This window comes from Acartia tonsa, chromosome 9, assembly GCF_053477335.1.
Source record: "Acartia tonsa isolate MP-2025a chromosome 9, ASM5347733v1, whole genome shotgun sequence".
NCBI classification, from domain to species: domain Eukaryota; kingdom Metazoa; phylum Arthropoda; class Copepoda; order Calanoida; family Acartiidae; genus Acartia; species Acartia tonsa.
Genome location: NC_137268.1, coordinates 28442208 through 28448854, shown reverse-complemented (window position 1 = coordinate 28448854; position 6647 = coordinate 28442208).

Genomic DNA, 6647 nt, shown 5'->3' with positions numbered 1-6647 from the left:
GTTTGACCGCTGGGTTGCGGGGTCAACAGCGGTCATGAGATAGATGGTGATATAATAAGATTAGTGCAGGGGGTTTGTTATCATAAGTCACAGCGAAGCAACTCTGTAAACGGCCTGTCCGTCTGGGTGTCGTATTACCACAACCTCCCCTTCAAGGGTTGCGTGGCTCCTGAGCCACCAGGCCTTGAACCTGGGGATACGACAGCCTATGCCTGCGCAGGACAGGCAGTTCTTGGGGCACAGCTCGATGGAGGACAGCTCGGGCTACACAGGCTCCCTGGGACACTCGTTGCTCGGTCTGACTGTGGTTGGTTATCAGCATTGTCAGCTCCTGGTTGGCTTCTAGGCGTGGGTTGGCGACGGCCAAGCCCCGCCGCTGGAAATTTTGCCTCGTCTGCAGGATTAGCTCTGCCTCGGCTGGTAACTGGACACGGAGGCCTAGGCAGACTCTGGTGGTTCCTAAGGGGGGAATGACGATGGCAAAGGGCGCATAGAACTCCATGGGGGCGCCTGCTTGATTCAGGTTGCTTGGTCTCCTAGCTCCTACCCGGATGGGGATGGCTGTCATCAACAGGGGGCACATGGCTTCAGCTTCGTCTTCTGGGGCGGCCTCTTCCATCGCAGTGGCTGGTTCTTCTCCTACAGGCTCGCTGCTGGCTGGCAGGTTCTCCATGTCCGCGTCAGGATTCCAGATGGCATCTCTGGGTGGCTCTGGAGCGGGCGGCGGCGGCGGTGGTTCGTTGGGCTGCTCCTGCAGGTTCTCCTCTACTGGGTCACGATCCTGGCCGCTAGGCTGTGGGGCGGCTGCGGCTGGCTGGTGCACTGGGAGTTGTCCTGGGTCGCTAGCTGCGGGCGCCGCCGCTCCAACTGGCAGCTCGGTGGCATCCTCGTCGCCGTCCATATCAACTTGGATGTCTGCTGGGATCTGGTGGGCAGTCACATCTCCAGTGTATTTGCGCAGTCGGCCTACATGCGCGGTAACTTCTGAGATCCTGGCTACTGGAGAGGCAGGTTTGATGACATAATGGACTTCTGTAGCTTTCCTCACTACTTTCCAGGGGCCAGTCCATCTCTTGGTAATCTTGGCTGCCTTCCCTGGCACCAGGCGGGGGGCCAGGTACCAGACCAAGTCTCCAACCTCATACTTGGCCGTGCCTTCGTAAGCTGCCGCGCTCCTCCGGATGGCTCCCTCCTCCTTCTGCTGGATGGCGTCATACACTGCATAGTAGCGCTGCAAGAGAGCTTGGACGTTGGCTGGAACTGAAGCATATTCGGTCTCTGGCAGCCGCAGTACCATGTCCACCGGAAGTTTGGCCTCTCTCCCAAAGAAGGCCAGGAACGGAGTCACGCCAGTGGATCTGCAGGCCTTGGTGTTGTATGCGAAGGCGATGGCCGGCAGGTGGGGCTCCCAGTTGTTATCGTCTCTGTCTAGGAACAGGCGCATGCCTGTGTTGAGTGTCCTATGAAACCTCTCCACTCGGTTGGACTGCGGGTTGTAGGGTGGTGGATGTGTCAGGCCAATCTCAAGTCTGGAGGCCAGTTCCTGGAATACCTGGCCGGTAAATTCCATTCCATTGTCGGAATGGATCTTCAGGGGGCATCCGAAGGTGGCCAGGTGGCGGTGCAACAGGGCTTCAGCCACCGTGAGAGTGCGCTTGTTGGGGATGGCGTAGAGGCTGACAAACCGGCTGAACCCATCTTGGCAGGTGAGGATGTAGCGGTTCCCAGCTGGGGTCTCTGGCAGTGGCCCCACCAGGTCGATGAATAGGACTTGCTGTGGATACCCCTGGCGGGAGGGCACGTGGATCCCCTGCTTCAGTCTCTCCTTGGTAACCTTCTGGACACACTCAGGGCAAGTTTGGACCATCAGACGGATGTCACGGGCCAGGTTGGGCCACCAGAAGTGCATGGCAACGCGGGCGATAGTCGCGTCCATCCCAAAGTGCCCAGCCATGGGGGTCCCATGGGCTAGAAAGAACGCGTCCTGCTGGAGGGCCGAAGGCAGCAGGTATCTTGTCCTCTCCCCTGTCAGAGTCTGGTCAGTGGTGGTGAGGCAGCCATGCTCGTCAAGCCCCAGGGCTGGGAAGCGGCTGGCATACTGCTGCTCGTCTCGTTCCTTGCCACGCAGCTCAGCCTTAGTTGGGGCTTTGCCATCAGCCACCCATTGGCGGACACGGAGCAGAAGGGGGTCCTGTGTCTGGGCCTCCAATACTCTAGCTGGATCCAGTCGGGCGGCAGGGGGCCGGCTAGCTGCGGACTCCCCTAGCTGGCAAAGGGTGTGGATATACTCAGCCTGCTCTGCTAATTCTTCGGCGCTAGCCGTTGGCATGTTGGCATCTTCCCGGCGGCTGAGGGCGTCGGCGTTGGTATTCTGGGTGCCAGGCCTGTGGCAGACGGTAAAGTCTAAGGCCGCTAGCTCCTCCTGCCAGCGGGCCACCATCCCTGTGGATGTGTTCAGTGATTTCATCTGTAGCAAGGCTGAGGAATCAGTGTTGATCTGGAAGCTGCGGTAGGACAAGATGCCGTGGAATTTTCGGATCCCATACATAATGGCGGCCATCTCTCCCTTCCAGGACGGGTAGCGCGTCTCAGGGTCGGTTGTCTTGCGCCCCACGGCGGCAATCAGCCTCTCCTTGCCATCTTGACATTGACTCAGTATGGCAGAGATTGCGCGACTGCTGAAGTCTGTGGTGAGCTGGAACACCGCTGGCAAATCAAACCTGGGCGGCGCTCGGATGGGGGCCTTGCGGAACTTGTCCTTGAGTTGCAGCAGCTGGGCTTCCATCTCAGGCGTCCAGGTTAGGGTCTTGGCCGTCTTCTGCCAATTCATCTCGTAGGTGAGGTCTGCATACTCTGGGATGAACAGGCGGTAGTATCCAAAGAACCCCAGCAGCGCCAGCAAATCCTTGGGGGTGCTGGGGGCTGGCCAGTCCAGGATACAGTCAATATAGTCCTCCTGCATGGCTATCCCCTCACGGCTGAGGGTGTGGCCCAGATAATCCACCTTGGATCGGAACAGCTTGGTCTTGGCTGGCTTGAGGCGGATCCCTCCCCTGCGGTGGGCTTCCAAGACCTCTCGGAGCCTGGCCAGGTGGGCCCAGGTATCCTGGTGGAAGGTCAGGACGTCGTCAAGGTATGACTGGAGGTTGGCTGTGCCTAGTGGGTTTAGGACCCCTGCAATAAACCTGGAATAGACAGACGGTGCCGTAGCCAGGCCAAAGGGCATCCTTTTCCATTGATACAAGCCCCTGGGGGTGGTGAAGGCGGTGCAGGGCCGGCTGTCCTCGGACACACGGATGGTGTAGTATGCGGCCACCGCGTCTAAAGCACTGTAGACACGGTGCCTGCCAGCTCGTTCTACCAACTGCTGGATCCTAGGCAGGGGGTAGCTGTCCAGTTCCAGGCACTTGTTTAGGGCTCTGTAGTCGACGGCCCAGCGGGTGCTCCCGTCCTTCTTCTTGATGGGCACCAGGGGGCTGCTCCAGGCGGAGTCTGACGGCTCTATAACTCCCTCCTGTAGCCAGGTGTCCAGTTGTTTCTCCAGTTCAGCCTCTTGCCGCGGGTTCAGATCCCTAAATCTCTGGCGGATCGGCTGGGTCCCTGGCTTGAGGCGCAGCTGCAACTCAACCACATCTGTGCAGCCGGGGGTAGAATTGGAGAAGACGTCTCTGTATCCTGACAACATAGTCCAGACCTCCTTCTTGAGCAAGGGGTCCTTGCGTAGGAACTCATTGTCTTCCATCTCCAGGGCCTCCCACAACTCCTGCATTTCTGGAGGCTCAGCAGGTTCTTGGAACGAGTGGAGACGCGGGGGAGGCGTATCAGAGACCTCTAGAATGTCAGGTTTGACCAGCTCCCCAGCCACTGGGAGGCCAGCATCCAGCAAGAGGGGCATCTCCCCTTCATTTACCACCAGTACTCTAAACACAGTGGCGGAGCCAGGCCTGTAGGCATACAGGCCCTCTGGGATAACAAGGTCCTCCCCAAACCTCTGTTCTGGGGCAGCTAGTTGGATGGCATCCTTGGTGCGATGGCCTACTAGCTCAACAGGGACCGCCATGACCCCGCGGCCAGGCAGGACCACCCGCTTGGCTGTGCGGAGCTGGGGTGGCTGGCCATCAGTTGGGGTGACAGCGCTTAGCCTATACGTGGCTGGTGCGGGGTCAGCGTTGGCTCCGGGACCCACCGGCCGCAACTTGACGGGCTCGGCTTCTGGAGGGGCTGACGTGTCGGAGCCAGGTGTGGCTCCGAGGGCGTCCGGCCACGATTTGACGGGCTCGGCGCTGGGAGAGGCCAAAGTGCTGGGTCCAGCCTTGGCTCCGTGGGCGTCCGGCCGCGACTTGACGGGCTCGGCGCTCGGAAAGGCTGAGGTAGCGGAGCCATGCATGGTTCCGGAGGCAGCCGGCCACGACTTGACGGGCACGGCGCCGGGAGAGGCTGAGGCCTGAGAGTTGAGTGTGGCTCCGGGTACATCAGACCGCGACTTGACGGGTCTAGACTCGGGCTTGGCTGGTGGACTGGCTGGAGGTCCCAGGTAGAGGGGGCCAGGTGGACACGGCTGGCCGTTGATAAAGGTATCGGCGGAGAAGATTGGTTCTGGAGGGCTGGCAATCTCAGGGAACGTTGTTGGCAGGCTCTCCCTCGGCACCTTGGGCACTGGGGGCAACCCCATGGCTAGCAGGTTAGCTCCCTTGTGTGCGTTGAGCTCAGCGTCCACCCAGTGTGTGCCTTTCTCAACCACACGCGGCTGCTCAGGCAGGGGGCCTGGCAGAGGCCCCTCATAACTTAGCTCTCTCTCGGCTGTCTCCCGGTCAATGGGGACGCCACGGAGTGGGATAAACTCCCCACGCACCCACAAGCAAGGTGGTTGCATGTCGAAACAGAGCCTAGTTCCGAACTCCTTGAGAAAATACCCTCCTAGGTTCAGAGGGTGTGAGAGGTTTCGGACCACAGTCACGTGGTATAGATGGAGTATAAGGGTGTGTGAGACTGCCATATATAACTCTTTTAATTTTCCTATTACCTGGAGGGGCTGGCCTTCCTCGTTAGCAGTCAGGATTTGGGTGTTGTCCGGAATCAACATGCGTTGTACGCCCATCGCGTGCATGAGGTGCTCAGAAATTACAGCAGACCCTGGTACACGGTTGCCAGAATCGATCATGGCATCAACCTGTACATGCTGGGCAGGGTCAGGAGTAGGGAACCTCACCCTGACATGGCAGGGGAAGTGGAGGTCCTGCCCTTGAGACAAGGGGGCCTCTCGTTCGGCTGGGGTTGGCAGAAACTTTGGTGGTGGCCGAACCGCAGCTATGGTGGTATCGCTTACCATGGTGGCTTAGACTGTAGCTTCGAATCACTAGAGCTTATTAATTATCACTGGGTCAACAATTTTATATTTATTTTTATCACTTGGTTGACATTTATACACACTTATGTGTTGTTATCACTAGGAGCTCTAGGTGTGATTCTGGAAGCACTGGCAGCAGGGAATGTCCGTCCTGCAAGGTTCAGAGGGGTGACGGCGGTAGGGAATGACCCGTCCTACAGCGCCGCTGGTTCGAATCCCGAAAATGGCGGCAGGGAATGGCCCGTCCTGCAGCGCCTCGGGTTCGAATCCTGGGAGGCAGCGGCAGGGAATGTCCCGTCCTGCCGTGCCTGTGGCTCAAAATCTGCTATCCGTCGCAGTGGTAGGGCTTACTTGTGTGCTGAAGCTTCGCAGCCACACATTGCCTTCTTAGGGAGACCAGCACCCAGCTGTCTGTCTCGTAGGTTTGGCCTGGGTGTCCTGGGGCTTGTCCCAGCTACACTTGCCAATTTAGACTCAGTTCTGTAGCCGTTTGAGCTAAATTATCCAATTGCCGTGGCTGCGCACCTAGCGCTACTCCTATACGGCACGGAAAAAGCGTCTTAACTGGCGCTTTTAGCAGGCTAAATCTGCTTGCCGTAGGCCAGAGGCCCACATATTGCGTTCAAAATGATGGAAATTCGACCTAAAAAGGCCGTCTCACGGGTCAGTTGGCTTCTCAGTTGGCGGCTGATTGTCCCCTTACTTGCCAAAGGGTCCAATCAGAGGTAGAATAGGCTAGTTTCTGTAAGGCTCGATTGAAACACGCTGACACCAAGTTCTGGTAAGCCGAGCGTTCTCGGCCCACGGGGTAACGAGTTCGGATTCAACGAGCCCTAGCCTTTAATTATTCTACCAAACAAACAAGCAGGATTCAATCATACAGAAATTATATATTTAAACTGAATAATATTTACAAGTTATGTTTACTATATATATACAACAGATTATAACAATGGTTAGGTTTGAAGGGGGTGTGGGACGCTAGGGCTTAGCTCCCGGCGGTAGACAGGCTGTGGGGGCAGCGGTGGTAAAAGGGGAGGCAACGCCTCCCGGTTATATAAGCGCGTGAGGGACGCGTGATAGTTGCATGTTTGAGTCCCCTCCCCACATTTAGGCAGGCCAGTTTGACCGCTGGGTTGCGGGGTCAACAGCGGTCATGAGATAGATGGTGATATAATAAGATTAGTGCAGGGGGTTTGTTATCATAAGTCACAGCGAAGCAACTCTGTAAACGGCCTGTCCGTCTGGGTGTCGTATTACCACAATAGTACTGTAAAAAATCTATTTTCTACTTTTTTGT